Raw genomic sequence first — 15,823 nt, 5'->3', positions numbered from 1 at the left:
GCAGCTGCAGCCAGAGTAGCCGTAATGGCAACAGTGTTTGGAGTTCGGCTTATTTCTTCTGCAGAACCACCGGTATCGGAATATACTGATCCGCAAAAGAAGCGCTTTCGGTTTCTGATCGTTTTAATTGAGTGCTGCTCTAAACTTTACATTTGCTCGTACTAGTTTCCTCCATGAAAAAAAATACGTTTCCCTCATTACTTGATTTCACTTTTTTCGTATCAAATAAATAAAGGCAGGAAGGCTCGTTGTCTAAAGCGTTGCATTCAGTTAGCAGTTTCTCCTGGAGACGTTTGTTCAAATCCCACTTCTGATGAAAAGCTTTTCTCGTTAGAGTAGAAACGATAGAAGCCTTAAGTGGGAAAAAAATCACAACATCTCGCATTTCACCTGTTTAATGTTGTCTCAATGATTGATAGCTCTTCTCCCTTGCAGGGTGACGGCAAACTTCTTCAGAAAGGGAGTCTCCCAGGTACGGCTTTTCTTCGTCAAGAGACAACAGAAACAAACTTCAAACTGACATGAATTACTTCATGAGCGTTTATGACCGTCTTTAAAAAGCTGAGAGCAGGCGAAAACGTCATTGGAAATGAGGAAATGTCTGCTGACTGTAAACAGAGCTCACGCTCAGCTGCGAATAAGCGCTTCTCTTTAGTACAGTGTTGAGTACCTACGCTTGTTGCGCGGGAGACCGGGGTACTTTTGTGACAGGGTGCTGGTTGGTTTAATTTTTTAACAACCTGAAAGTGTGTACTGTGTACTAACTTTCGAACTACTTAGTGCGGTAGAATATGGAGATCATCTCTAGCTCTGAGCTCAACTGCAAGAAGAAGTCATGCTGAACAAAGTCAGAGCCCAGCTGAACGTGTGCTCAGTGTGGTGCTCAGGACACGGGAGCATTGTTGTGGTTCTAATTAGCACGAACTGCAGGGGCTCTGAATCAGAACGTTTCAATTTATCTGTTCAGTAAATTAAAATGCAGGACACGTTAAAAGCGGATTATGACTATATAACCGAATGTCCCTCACAGTTTAAAAGATACCAGTAAGGACACACAATTACTAATGCGATACGTATTGGAAATAGTCCCAAAACAAGCACGTATCGCAGTTGGTAGACCCCTGTAATAATTTTGCAGTGACAGAACACTTTGAAGATTTGCAATCTATTTAAATATGAATTTTCTAAATTTCAGTACTCTTTACTCCCTGGCATAACTGAACTCTCACCTTCGTATACTAAAGGCATTACATGCATTAGCTGTGATAATGCTTCTAAGAAACACAGAATGACATTTAGTTTTGTTCCTCATTTCCCCCAAGAAAAAAAAAGGAGTCAATTTCCGTCTGGAATGATTGATGCCCCATCAAACATGTTTTAATATCCACGGAAGTTTATACAGTAGAATCCCGGTTTGTGGCTTAAATTCAAGGTAAAAAAGACTGAGGAAACGAATTGGAAACAATGTCGATCTGGGATTTTACTCATCCGGAACATTTCACTACATTGGGCAGTATGTGCCAGAGAGCAGCTCCTGATATCCCTTCGATAGCTCAGTTGGTAGAGTGGGGAACTGTAATAAAAACACTTGGGAATCCTTTGGTTGTTGGTTCAACTCTGGCTTGAAGGAAGGTGCTTCTTGTGTATTTTAATCAAAGAGTTAAAATAGTGAATCTGTTTAATTCAGTCGTTGATCAAAAGCTCAATAAACGACGAAGCAGAGGCTCCTGTTCCGAATTCAGCTGCTGTCTGATTGTCTTGTTTTGGCCAAGATCTGATCTATGAATTAAAGGACTACTCTGTCTGCTTTGTAATTCAAAAATACATTTTGTAATGCAAATGTCAAGTTTTTTGTAGATATAAAGGTGTTCTCTGTTTTCAAAGGATAGCTACTTAATTGGCTTTATGATTTGGTATTGATTTTGTATCGTTGTATTATCAACTTTGTGCTTTCTGTGTTTTTATCGTATTGTGGACTTATTTTTTTAACAAATGCTTACAAAGGCAGACACAGCACACATCTGTTTATACCAGCGGTGAATTGTACATTTTTATTAAGTACAATCTACTGTGCATTTTTGGGAGTATAACAGGTTCGATATAAAGTGGCAAAAATCTAAAAGGGGAAAATACCCCAGACGGCGTGTAAAGCCCTTGTTGTGGCTGTTGTTTTATTTTTTGATAAAAATGGCGTAGTGTGCACGAAATGTTGCAGAAACACAATCTAATATTTTAATAACTGTTATTTTAATAATTTGATAAGTATGAGGCCCCAGATCCAAATCTTCGGTTCTGATTTTTTAAACATGATATCTTCCCTTCCTCTCGATGTGAGCAATTGTTTTTTTTTCACGTTGCGATCCAAAGAGCCTCAGACGCACAGTCTAACAGTAACCAAACCAGAATGGATTCTTCTGGGAGCCGGACTGTGCTCATTCTCACTCCCTGTGTTGAAAACAGAATTAGCTCTTCCCCAAACATCGTCTACAGATCACTTGTGTGCTTTTAACCTTCTCGCAGCTACAGGCGAGACTGAAGCTGGAGATGTGAAGGCAACCGCTGGTGCATCTTCTCCAAATTTCACTTCTCTTTTTTTAAAAAAGTAGATATAGCCCTGAAAAAAGCCTTAGCTTTATCAGTTTTTACATGAATCGATTTTGAAACAAATATTATATTTTTATTGCAATTTACATAATAATAATTATTATTATTATCATCACTTACACTTATATAGCGCTTTTCTGGACACTCCACTCAAAGCGCTTTACAGGTAATGGGGAATCCCACTACCGCCACCAATGTGCAGCCCCACCTGGATGATGCAACGGCAGCCATACTGTGCCAAAATGCTCACCACACATCAACAATCAGTGGGGAGGAGAGCAGAGTAATGAAGCCAGTTCATAGATGGGGATTATTAGGAGGCCATGACTGGTAAGGACCATTGGAAAATTGGGCCAGGATGCTGGGGTTACACCGCTACTCTTTCAAGAGACGACCTGGAATTTTTAAAGGCCAGAGAGAGTCAGGACCTCAGTTTTACTTCTCAGCCGACGGACGGCACCTGTTTACAGTTTAGTGTCCCCGTCATTATACTGGGGCATTAGGACCCACATGGACCACAGGGTGAGCGCCCAGCGACAGAAACCAGATGGTACCGTGTGTCGGGCTTGGCTGTGAGCAGGACAATGATGTCACGGGACAAAGTAGAAAAAATCAAAACGGTTCTGTAAAAGACCTGTGTCAGCTGTCGGTTCGCATTCTGGACTCTAAATCCATCGATCTGATTTCAAATCTCTCTAACACCTGAGCTGTGGCTTCTTTTGAGTAGTTATTCAGGAGAACATTATGTTAATCGTATAGATGAAACGTTTAATATATTCAGGTGGATAGCTACTTCAGCATGCATATCTGCAAAGAAACAAGAAATATTGTAGGTTTAATCCATGCTGAAAAGAGAAGAGAGAAAACAAACCTGAAGAAGTTTTCATAGCTGAAACATTGTGTTTTCTCTCTTCTCTTTTCAGCATGAAATAAACCTATTACTTGTTCCTTTAATATATTGTTCGATTGAATTCAAAATGCTTTACTACTACAAGAGAGGATTATAGTATGGAGGATGAGACAAATTTATGATTTCTTGGAAGAAAATGGTTTTACTTTGCATTCGAAATGAATCAAAACTTTTCCGTGACACACAAACCCTTTGTCTTTTTTAAAGATATCATATTTTTAAACAGACAAGTATAGAAAAAGTTTTTTTTTTACTTAGAAATTTTGGATGGGGGTGATGCATTACTAGTAGTGGCACTGAGGTCACTATGGTGCTGTTGAGCACCATAAGGTTAGGGCCAGTGGTGTAATGTATAATGCATCTGACTTTGGATCAGAAGATTGTAGGTTTGACTCCTGTCTGACTCATGTTGCTTTTAAACCAGTAGTAGATTTTCTTTATGTAAATTAACTGCAGCTGAAAGCTATAGAAAACACGTTGGGTAAATTGCAATGAACTGTCGAACTGTTTTGCACAAAGCTGCAAACTACTTAACACGGTACTGTCTGAAGATCAGCTCCTGCTCTGAGCTCAATAGCAATGCAAAACTGTGCGTAACAAAGCTGGCGAGCAGCTGAACTTGTGCTAAGTAGTCAGTTCGGTGATGAGGGTTCAGTACTGGCGTTGTTCTAATTAGCACGAACTGCACAGGCTGAATCAGACCATTTCAAATAGTCTGATCAGTGTAGGACAAGTTAATGAAGAATTATTACTTAGTCTGTCTCTTGTTTGTATATAAATGAATGTCTCTGACAACTTAATGTTAGTTTTTAATTTAGTTTTAGTTTTACGATGTAGGTCAGGCGTTGACATATGCACAAGCACACAAAATGTCTCACTCCTGATTCAGCTCATGCTCCATACGAGTGAAGCGATTCCTCCTGCTTCTCGTACAACCATATCAGAACAGAAGCCCGTGTCACCCCGCTCTGATTCAAGAGCGACTCACATCTTGACAGGATGCCTGACATGAAGGGGGGGGGGAAGGGTGCAGCCAGAGGGCGCTCCTTCTCTGTCCTGTCCCTAGTTTCCAGCCTGCTGTCCTTCCTGTCCCTCTCTTTCCCTTGGGCTATATATTTCCGGGTCTTGCACTCTGTTCTCGCTCAGCATTGACGTTCGGATGTCCTGAGACCCGCCTAGCACCAGGGCGCCCCACGTCCGCTCCCTGAGGGCACAGGTTTCTATACGGCATTCCTGAACTCTTTGCACTAATGAGCCCGGGCCTTTTTCCAGTCTCGCCTCTACGCATATGGGTCTTTTTCCGCTCTCCTACTCCCCATGGTTAGTCCCTTTGGACATCCGTGACAGGTGCCCCTTTGGAATAGTTGTCAGAAAATGTGAGAAAAGGAAAGTTATGTACAGTAAGCTCTCACACACAGCTCTCAAACACAGCATTAGAGATTGGAATCTGTAAAAAAAAACTACCCGTCTCCCCTGCATTTAACGGTGCTGTTGTTTTTATTTTACATATTGTTAGCATTTTAATGAATTGTTAAAAGATTTATACACAAATAGCTAAATACGAAACGTAAAAAACCCAACTGTAAGCAATTGACCATTCATATTCCTGAATTTTAAATCCCTGTGTTTATCTGTGTCCAAGTGCCTGGTGCAGCTATTTTGAAAGCATACCTCAAGGAGGACTTTACACGCAGTCTGGGGGTATTTTCTCCTTTTACATTTTTGCGATTTTATATCGAACCTGGTATACTCCCAAAAGTGCACAGTAGCTTGTACTGTGTGCCCTGTTTGCCTTTGTAAGCATTTGTTTAAAAAATAAGTTCACAATACGATAAAACAGAGAAAGCACAAACTTAATAATATAACGATTCAAAATCAAAACCAAATCATAAAGTCAATTAAGTACCTAACTTTTGAAAACAGACAACACTTTATCTACAAAAAACTTGACATTTGTATCTATTTTTGAATTACAAAGCAGACAGAGCAGTCCCTGAAAGACCAGAAAGACCAGATTTGTTAAAATCCCTTGTACCAATTTAGATTGATCTTGATCAGAACACGACCATCAGACGTGAGGAGGAATTCGGAACAGGAGCCTCTGCTTCATCGTTTATTGAGCTTCTGATCAACGTCTGAGTGAAAGTTATTTATTGTCTTTGATTAAAGTACGCAAAAGGCACCTGCGTACAACTTTTAGCTCATAAATTCATCGTACATTTATATCCCATCAATATTAGCAATGTTATCTTTACCTAGCACTAAATGTAGCTCTAAATAAATGCAAATTTTAAAAAACATGTAAAAATAAATGCTATTCCGTATATTGTAACTTTGTGGTATTTAGAATTTTTATCTGAGGATGCAGGGGAAAGTATTATACAACTGTGAAAGAATCTCGAATTTTAATACAATTTCGATAAAAAGAAAACCAAAATCCGTAAGATGGAAAGATTTGATTTGAACCGATGTTCGCAGCTCAATAATCCATTCGTCCTCGAAAGAAGCAAAGGTTAGTATGTTTTGAGTGTCACCATGATCCTCTTCTCAATCCAAACGAAAGGTTTTATGTGATCCTGATCCCACTAGAAAAAGAGTCAATTTCCGCCTGCAATGACATCCTTCAAATGTTTTATAAGAACTCTGGACGTGTATAGAGTAGAAGCCTGGTCTATTTCTTCTACTAAACGAGACTATGGGAGTGAGTATTTTGATGTCGAACTGGGATTTAAATAAAGAGGAACACTACACTACATTGGGCTATGCGTGTGACAAAACGTTTATTTTCCGACCTCTCGATAGCTCAGTTGCTAGCTCTTAAGACTGTAGAAAAAAACAGCGAGTATTTCTTATTTCCCTGGTCTGAATCCAGTTTGAAGGATGGTGTTTTCTTGTTCCTTAATCAAAAAGTGAAAATTGCGAATTTGTCTTTCACTTTGACGTTCACCCGAAAGCTCAGTATACAAAGAAGTAGAGGCTCCTGTTCTGAATAATCCTCATGTCTGATTGTTTTGCTTAGACCTTTAAAATGTACACTGTGGTGTTTGCTCTTTCTAACACAATTAAAAAGCCGCCGACAAACTTACCGATCAGGAATTTAGTTCAGTGACAGCGCGCACTTAAGACGCTCCGTTTTCTATCGCCGGCATCTCTGTATTCTTTTTAAACGCGATATCTTTTATTCTTCGTGTGTGAATTTCAGGGAGACTCATAAACCCTTTCTGTTTTAAAGATACATTATTTTAAACCAGCCATAATGAAAGACGTTGTAACTAGACACACGTACAAAACACATGAATAGTAACGGCTTTGAATGCAATACAAACGCCAATGGCACAATGGATAACGTATCTGATTACGAATCAGAAAACTTTAGGTTTCTACTCCTTCCTGGTTCGTGAAGAAGCACACTACTCAACACTGACATCGTAGTGTGTCATCTTGCCTGTGGTACTTAGAGCAGCGCTCAATAAAAATGATCAGAAACCGAAAGCGCTTCTTATGCGGATCAGTATATTCCGATTCCACTGGTTCTGCAAAAGAAATAAGAAAAGCCGAACTCAAAGCACTGTGTTGCCATTACGGGTACCCTGCAGCTGCTTTAAGATCTACTCACACCGTGTTGCCATTAAGGCTACCTAGTTAAAAAAAAAACTTATCGTCACCTTTTTGAACGTGATTATTAGACACCCGTTAAATCTCAACCGAGGTTTCTTGAGAGATCTTCAGCGAGCGAGTATTAAAAAACTACGTCGCTTCCAACCTCTGCTGTCACTGTAAACTCGGACGTGATGTTCTGCAGAGTTGCAGTGTGCCTTTCCTCTTGTCGTATTCAAGAGTACTCACTGTGTGAGCTCCTCACTGCGTGTTCTGTACTCTACTGTGATTTAATTTAGATGATTACGTGGAGTAGAGTGACAAGATCTACTTGAACACTTTCGGTTTGTGAAATGAAACACTAAATACACTACTGTAAATACAAGTAATGGACATTTAAAATAACCACAGTACAGCTAGAACAGTGAAAGATTAAAGACTACTTAGAATGACATTCACAATAGACTTAAGAACAGCACAGCCGCCCGAACAGGGACTTGAACCCTGGGCCCTCAGATTAAAAGTCTGATGCTCTACCGACTGAGCTATCCGGGCTCTGAAAGAAATTCGACACTGTCGGGATCCTCGCAAGTCACGTGTCTCTTGTTCCGAAGAGCAGTCATACCTGACCCGTCTGGAATGACCACTGACAGACTTTATCATGAAGCGACGGCACCACTACCAGTAGAATGAGTGAGAAATACAGCATGACATGGGTAGTTAAGGGGCTCCCACAATCCATCTTTCCTCACATTACTGATTTTTTTCAATAGCATTTGGACCTTTTTTCACATTCAGATTTTTTTCTCATTTAATAAAATCTTTTAATCAACAACATTAAAAAGAAAACAAATGGAACATTTTTTGGAACAATTATTAAAAAAAAACTTTCAATGCCTTGGTTGTATACGTGTGCACACCCTTTATAAAGGGAGTTGCAACAGTGCTGAAATTTAAAGAGCATTTCTGTAGAGAAAACAGCCTTGATGTTAAGCTTAGGGAGCCTGTCTTTTCGAAATTCTATTTCTTGACACCTTGCACAGCCTCCCGACAGACTAACAAATATTTGTTGGAGAAATTGGCTCACACACCGGAAGACACTAACGTTTATTTACGTTAGAGTATGTGAATAACAGTTTAACCGAAAAAGTTTGTAATTGTGATTTTGTTAAAATTCAATAAATCGTCTATCAACAGTTAGAATTTATTAAGAAATTGTTTTATTTCATAAACTATAAGACAATTCAGAGAGTTTATAGGTCATATCCGTCGCTTATGTTCTTTTAACTCTAGAGTTCAGGATCCAAACCCAGCTGCGGACGATTGTGTTTCTTGAATCTCTTGTAATCATCAAAAGTCGATGTGTAATCCTTCAGTACTTTCTCGAGTTGTGCCATGGATATTTTATATGTTCAATACTTGTCATGCTCTTTTGCATTTTCCTTAACAAACGGAAAAAGTTCAAAGTGTGTTTATGGCAGTGTTTCACATCTACACGAAAGCACTTGTAACAGTACAGGACACGCAGTGAGGAGTTCGTGAAGCTTTCAGTTTAGTGCGGAGTTTAGAAGGAGGATTCACTCGCTGAATGATCTCTCATGAAATCCTGGGCGAGATTCAACAGGTGTTTTCTGCAACAGCAAGTGTGAAGCAATCTCAGGATTTCCTGAATTTGAACTAAATTATTAGTTCAAATAATTTAGGATTTAACAGAACTAAATGAGGTACATTTAAAACAGCAGCGCAACTCTGCAGCACGTCGAGTGTGCCTGCATTTAATTGTGTAAACCTGGCTCTCTCTGAACACAAGCAAAGAGTTCTCACTCAACAGAAGATTGCGATGTGAGTACTGTAATATAAAGCACCTGGAGATGCCAGGGATTGAACCCGGGACCTCATACATGCGAAGCATGCGCTCTACCACTGAGCTACATCCCTGATGGAAAGCGCAAGGGAACAGACTTGTCCAGATGCTCACTGATCACAATCCACCACTCACGAGGAATGCCTGCAGTTTCCCACTTTCGCGTTTCCTCTACTACAGAGTAAATGCATGGGAATGAAGAAATAAGGAAGGAAAAATAATCGCATTGAAGCTTCAAGAGACTGGGCACAAATTAATCTATTATTTTTGTATCCAGTCACACGTGCGACGGTGGTTAATTCCCAGACGCGGGAGTGCTTTTTTCTACCTCCTTACTCGACTGTCTTTCAATTCTGTTTTATTTGAAAGCTTTTTGCATCTTTTAAGTGCTCTTGATTAAACTATGCATAGAAAAACAGCACTACTGATTATTTTCATGGGCCGATGCACACTTGTTCTGTACAACTCGAGTGATAAAGCCCTGTCTGCAAATATTGTAGAAGAACATAAAAGGGTGAAACAACGCCCCAACCACAGGAATGGTAACAGGCAGGATCGTTTTCTTATTTGATAAGTCCTTTTGAGATGTCTTGTCAATGCACACAGGCGTTAGAGCTGAATAATTTACTTTTAGTGGTGTTTTTAAACAAAGATGGAACATGTTATTTCTATACCAGGAAGAAAGGAGCAGACTTTAAGAGGCAAAAACGACACCTTATCGAAGCTAATATCAATTAAAATGACATCACAACAAAAGAGTGGAGCCTTGAGTGAATAAAATTAGTTTTCATTGGACGTCTGTGTCTCTATAACTTTGTTGGTGAGAGAGAGGATTGTGATAATTTGCAGGTGCTTCTCGGAAGTGCGTTGGTGGTACAAGCGCCTTCCAAATAATTGAGTCGGGTTTGAATCCGCCAGTACAAACCCAAATCTTTTCAAGATAATTTGTGGTCCGCTAACACATCTTTTGAAACACTACAACAGGTAACACCCCGTGTGAAACATCATGAACATCTGTTAAAGCCTGAGTTTTACATACTCTAATGTAAATAAACGTTAGTGTCTTCCGGTGTGTGAGCCAATTTCTACAAAAAATATTCGTTAGTCTGTCGGGAGGCTGTGCAAGGTGTTAAGAAATAGAATTTCTAAAAGACAGGCTCCCTAAGCTTAACATCAAGGCTGTTTTCTCTACAGAAATGCTCTTTAAATTTCAGCACTGTTGCAACTCCCTTTATAAAGGGTGTGCACACGTATACAACCAAGGCATTGAAAGTTTTTTTTTAATAATTGTTCCAAAAAAATGTTCCATTTGTTTTCTTTTTAATGTTGTTGATTAAAAGATTTTATTAAATGTGAAAAAAATCTGAATGTGAAAAAAGGTCAAAATGCTATTGAAAAAAATCAGTAATGTGAGGAAAGATGGATTGTAGGAGCCGCTTAACTACCCATGTCATGCTGTATTTCTCACTCATTCTACTGGGCGTGGTGCCTTCGCTTCATGATAAAGTCTGTCAGTGGTCATTCCAGACGGGTCAGGTATGACTGCTCTTCGGCACAAGAGACACGTGACTTGCCAGGATCCCGACAGTGTCGGTTTTTTTTCAGAGCCCGGATAGCTCAGTCGGTAGAGCATCAGACTTTTAATCTGAGGGCCCAGGGTTCAAGTCCCTGTTCGGGCGGCTGTGCCGTTCTTAAGTCTATTGTGAATGTCATTCTAAGTAGTCTTTTATCTTTCACTCTTCTAGCTGTACTGTGGTTATTTTAAATGTCCATTACTTGTATTTACAGTAGTGTATTTAGTGTTTCATTTCACAAACCGAAAATGTTCAAGTAGATCTTGTCACTCTACTCCACGTAATCATCTAAATTAAATCACAGTAGAGTACAGAACACGCAGTGAGGAGCTCACACAGTGAGTACTCTTGAATACGACAAGAGGAAAGGCACACTGCACATCTGCAGAACATCACGTCCGAGTTTACAGTGACAGCAGAGGTTGGAAGCAAAGTAGTTTTTTTATTACTCGCTCGCTGAACGATCTCTCAAGAAACCTCGGTGGAGATTTAACGGGTGTCTAATAATCACGTTCAAAAAGGTGACGATAAGTTTTTTTTTAACTAGGTATCCTTAATGGCAGCACGGTGTGAGTAGATCTTAAAGCAGCAGCAGACAGAGTACCCGTAATGGCACCGCAGTGCTTTGAGTTCGGCTTTTCTTATTTCTTCTGCAGAACCAGTGGTATCGGAATATACTGATCCGCATAAGAAGCGCTTTTGGGTTCTGATCATTTTTATTGAGCGCTACTCTAAACTTTACATTTGCTCGGGCTAGTTTTCCCCATGAAAAAAAAGACATATCCCTAATTACATAATTTCACTTTTTTCTTATCAACGAGTAGAAAGAAATAAAATATATAGTTCATTATAAGTACTGTATCTGGGAACAGTGTGTAGATGACAGGTTTGTGACTTTCTCATGAGCACGGTATATGAATCCTTCAGATTAAAGGCACTGTGAGTTTGAATAAAATTAAGGATAGTCTCTCCCAGCTCACCGCGATGGTATAGTGGACCGTACTTTGTGCGAAGAAAAGGACAGGAGCCGCAGTATTTAATATAAATAAGATATTTCAATTTTCTGTGGCGCAGCTAGTACCAAACACTTAATCTCGGGGTTGTGAATTCGAGCTCCACGCTGGTAAGAAATCATATAGGTTATGATAAATTTACTTTTTTTAAATAAAAAGTAATATTATAAAACTTTCCCGATACCAGTTTGCAGGTGATATGTTCTTTATAAAAGTAATCTTTAGTATGGGATCAATAACCGCGCCAGAACAAATATCGGAAAGAAATCGCCTGTCAATAATGAATTTAAGGAAAGTAGAGACATAGTCAGAAAACCTACATATAGGAAATGTTAGTTACTTTGTATGTGCTTTAGCGTTTTCTTTTATATACCGAAAAAAAGTTCAAGGCGTTCTAGTCGCTGTACTCCTCGTAGATAATCTCAACGAAATCACAGTACAGTACAGGACACGCAGTGAGGAGCTCACGCAACGAATAGTCTTGAACATGCCAAGCGTAAAGGCACACTGCACACCTGCGAAACATCACATCCTAGTTTAGTTACAGTGAGATTATAGACTGGAAGCTAGGAAGTCTCAGATCACTTTTTTATTAAAAGTTCAAGCAAACACAAATACCTTTGTAAGAGACATTTCAGAATCCCAGTCAAATCCAGTACGATTGCTGGATCCCTCGAATTCGGCAATATCACAGATCTGCATTCCACGATTAGAATACTTTAGGTAAGTGTAAGACATACCGCCCAGAGCATTTCTAAGACAGGAAATACATTTTCGTTACGAAATGAGATATACTGTACGTAGAGTGAAATGGTCTGGTACGAGTCCTAAGTTTGAATAGTTCAAAAAAGACGAAAAGGGTTAATTACAGACTCTTTTGAAATATAAGAACATTAAAGCTGCGCGGACCTTATCTTCATTTACCTAGTTTAATCGTTTTCAGAAAGTATAATTATATTATTTTATGTACTCCTGACGATTCTACTGATGTTATAAGTGCTCTTGTTTATATTGAATCTATTTTGTTGTTCAAATAAAAAGTAAAAAAAAAAACTTTCCAGATGCGGCTGCTGTAAAAATAAAATGATATCAAAGGCGTTGTACGTAGAGTTCTGAAGCCTGTTCCACAGAAGAACTAGCTGAGATGAAAAGTTCGATATTCTACTGACAGGGCTATTATCGTCAACTCAGTTTCTTTCTGAAACAACATTTTTCAAGAAAAACTTACACAAAAATTTCACAATTTGAAATAAAATGCTTGCTTAAAAGTGCAGATTATTTTTTACCCCAAAACTGGGTAAAACCGACCCGTTGGAGTCTCTGTGGTACCATTGGTCAGTGCAGTCAGGTCGGGACTAAAACGATAGTAAGGTTCTGGTTCAAGCATATCTAGGCACGCCTTTCTCACTGTTCCATCGTGAACATCATCTAGAGAAAAAGTGTCATGTACTGTTTAGAACATTATTGACCTTATTAATAATTTGAGGGAATACAAATGCTTTGCATGTATCGAATTACAGCACGTAACAACTGACTACCTGAGTCGATATCACCGGGCAATTTCCAATAACGACCAACATCAGAAACTTCAAGAAAAATAAGATTCCATATTTTGGAATGTAGGGCGGGAGAATTCATTTATAATCCTGTTGCATCTTGAGCTAAACTTTTTTTTTTAAATATGACGCAGATTTGCTCAAGATACTTGTAATCGCCTTAAAGAGAGTTTTCATGAAAACGTAAATCGGGTAGCTCTCCACTGTTAATTGACAGAACTTTTGAAGAAACTGTTCTTATATAAGCAACATACAAATTACACATCTTAATGAACATGAAGGGAAATCTATGGAAGCCCGTTTCCGCCAGGGAGTAAAAAAAACGCGCTATGGTATCTCATTGTATGTCCTTTTTTACTTAAAAAAGGTCTTCTTTAGCTCAGCTGGCAAGACCTGGGTTCGAGCCAATGCAGTGAGGCACGAACTAGGGTGGGAGCGGCGAGGGCACAAGCCCTAGAACCCGAATCCGTTACAATAACAAAAGGACAGACATTGAAATATGGACTATTTCGAAGTCGCAAATGTGAGATATAAAGTCGGAATTCTGAGATACCATAGCGGTTTTTTTTTTACTCCCTGGCAGAAACAGGCTTCCATAGAAATCCGGGTTGTGAATAACAACTGTCACTACACACGATTACATTCTTGAGGCTGGCACCTAAGACCACTCAGCCATCCTGACAAGCAGTGGAGGATGCCCGTTACCAAGCAAACCAGGCACGGACGGGGCTTGAACCCACGCTTTTCGGTTTATGTGACCGACGCCTTACCACTTGGCCACGGCGCCCACAGTTTACTTTCCCTTCCCATCAAGGCTAATACATTTTGAAAATCAATAAAAAAAATCTTTGTGCACAAATTGCAATGGCAGGAGAAGTAAAACAAATATGATTATGATGTACAGTAATTGTTCACTTAGTGAAATACTCACTTTTTTGGCCCACTAAATATAGTTCTTCTGTGGAGCTGGCTTCAGACTCTGCTTATAGCGCCCGTCAAATAAAATAGATATTTAATTTTTACAGGAAGACGCATTCCGAAATGTATCTCTGCAGTTTTAGAAAAGTTTTGAATGGCATATTTTATACAACGCACAAACCGTATTCTAATTGCAGACTGCAGATCTGTGCAGCAATCGTACTACATTTCACTGTGATTCTGAAATACGTCTAGCAAACATATTCAGGTTTCCTTGAACTTTTAATAAAAAACGACTTCGCTTTCAATCTCTGATGTCACTGTAAACGTCGGACGTGATGTTCCGCAAATGTGCAGTGTGTGCCTTCTTGTTTTATTCAAGTTTACTAGATTTTTGAAACGAAAATACAAACTGGACAGTTTCAGACACATGAAGACTCATAAATGTCACTACAAATGACAAATTTGTTGTGTAAATCCGCCGGGCTGATTTACGTGTCTGACCATCTCTCTCCTCCCTCTTTTGCAGTGAGCACTATTTTTTCATTTTCTTCCCTTGTAGTTTCCTCGCTCTTTTACTGTCCCTTTTTCCCACGGAGAGACGGAAAACATGCCGAAATCGTTTTCACCCTGTGTTTGTGCAATGTCAGTGTGTGAAGGGAAAGTAGTCTACGCGGCTCCAGTGGCGCAATCGGTCAGCGCGCGGTACTTATACAGCAGTGCATAGCGGAGTCATGCCGAGGTTGTGAGTTCGAGCCTCACCTGGAGCAGTGTAGTCTGTCTTTAGCTACTGAAAGCAACTGTCCACTTTCGATACTGCTACTTATAGGTCGTCCTTAACAGCTTATCTAACGGGATTGTAGCTTGTTAGGTATTTGCTGGAGATCCGGTCTAAATTAACATCAAAGGAACAGATAAAGGTTTATTCCACGTCACACCTGAAGAAGGTTCCATGTTGTGTTTCCTTCTCTTTTCAGCATGGAATAAACCTATACTTTTTCCTTCGCAGCTGACGCACGTCACTACTTAAATTCCCATCAGCTGTGGACCCCCAGCTGATCTGTACACAGATAGATAGAGGAGAGGTCTACTGGGACTAAGGAAGCCAAAGTATGGGGTACCAAAGACTTGAAAAAGCTCTCACATTAGATTCTGTGTTTTTGTTGTTTCCCAGATTTGTTTTTAATGTTCTTTTTGTTTTCCCTTAAGTATTTTTTTATTTTACTTTCTGTAGTCGTTAGACTACTACAGTGATTTACCGAGGTTCCCGGAAGGCTTCTCGCATTGTGGTTGTTGTGTTTTTGGGTTACAAGTATTTTTTTTTTCTATTGATAGGACCCCACGCATTACTGTGGGACTAGTTAACTTAAGTTCTTACATTGTACCTGAAATTACCACATGAACTACTACTCTGTTTTTCCTTTTTTTTAATAAAGGCACAAATGATGTTTTTTTTTTTCTTGTGGCTGATTGGCAATGACCCTACAATGGGTCATTGCTACGAACCTGGCTGCTGAAATTTGTCAGCAGCTCTGTACTAAACCTGTTCTCAATTGCAACAAACCTAAAATAACATCTGCTGCCCATTAGATCTTACTGATGTAGGAGACTAACTTAAACCACCTCTTCACAGGGTTTAAGTAGCTCAGTAGTGGAACAGTTGATCACTTTTGAACTGTTCTGAATGTAGTGGAAATAATATGGTCACAAAGTAACGAACATACAGTATTCGCCACTCACGTAGTGTAATTTATTAATAATTAAGATTAATGTAAACCTTTATTAGT

General features: G+C 39.4%; 4 non-coding genes across 4 annotated transcripts; 2 read left to right on the top strand and 2 right to left on the bottom strand.

The window, feature by feature from the left end:
- Window positions 1-7,593: 7,593 nt before the first annotated feature.
- On the bottom strand, window positions 7,594-7,666 carry trnak-uuu (transfer RNA lysine (anticodon UUU)). Its single transcript has one exon. It is a non-coding gene; the product is annotated as a tRNA-Lys (tRNA).
- Window positions 7,667-8,977: 1,311 nt separating this feature from the next.
- On the bottom strand, window positions 8,978-9,049 carry trnaa-cgc (transfer RNA alanine (anticodon CGC)). Its single transcript has one exon. It is a non-coding gene; the product is annotated as a tRNA-Ala (tRNA).
- Window positions 9,050-10,581: 1,532 nt separating this feature from the next.
- On the top strand, window positions 10,582-10,654 carry trnak-uuu (transfer RNA lysine (anticodon UUU)). Its single transcript has one exon. It is a non-coding gene; the product is annotated as a tRNA-Lys (tRNA).
- A 4,058-nt stretch (window positions 10,655-14,712) lies between these two features.
- Window positions 14,713-14,806, top strand: trnai-uau (transfer RNA isoleucine (anticodon UAU)). Its single transcript has 2 exons — window positions 14,713-14,750; window positions 14,771-14,806. It is a non-coding gene; the product is annotated as a tRNA-Ile (tRNA).
- Window positions 14,807-15,823: the final 1,017 nt, after the last annotated feature.

Source organism: Lepisosteus platostomus, chromosome 5 (genome assembly GCF_059453375.1).
Source record: "Lepisosteus platostomus isolate fLepPlt1 chromosome 5, fLepPlt1.hap1, whole genome shotgun sequence".
In the NCBI taxonomy this organism is placed as follows: Eukaryota; Metazoa; Chordata; class Actinopteri; order Semionotiformes; family Lepisosteidae; genus Lepisosteus; species Lepisosteus platostomus.
This window is presented reverse-complemented; position numbering and strand designations above follow the sequence as displayed.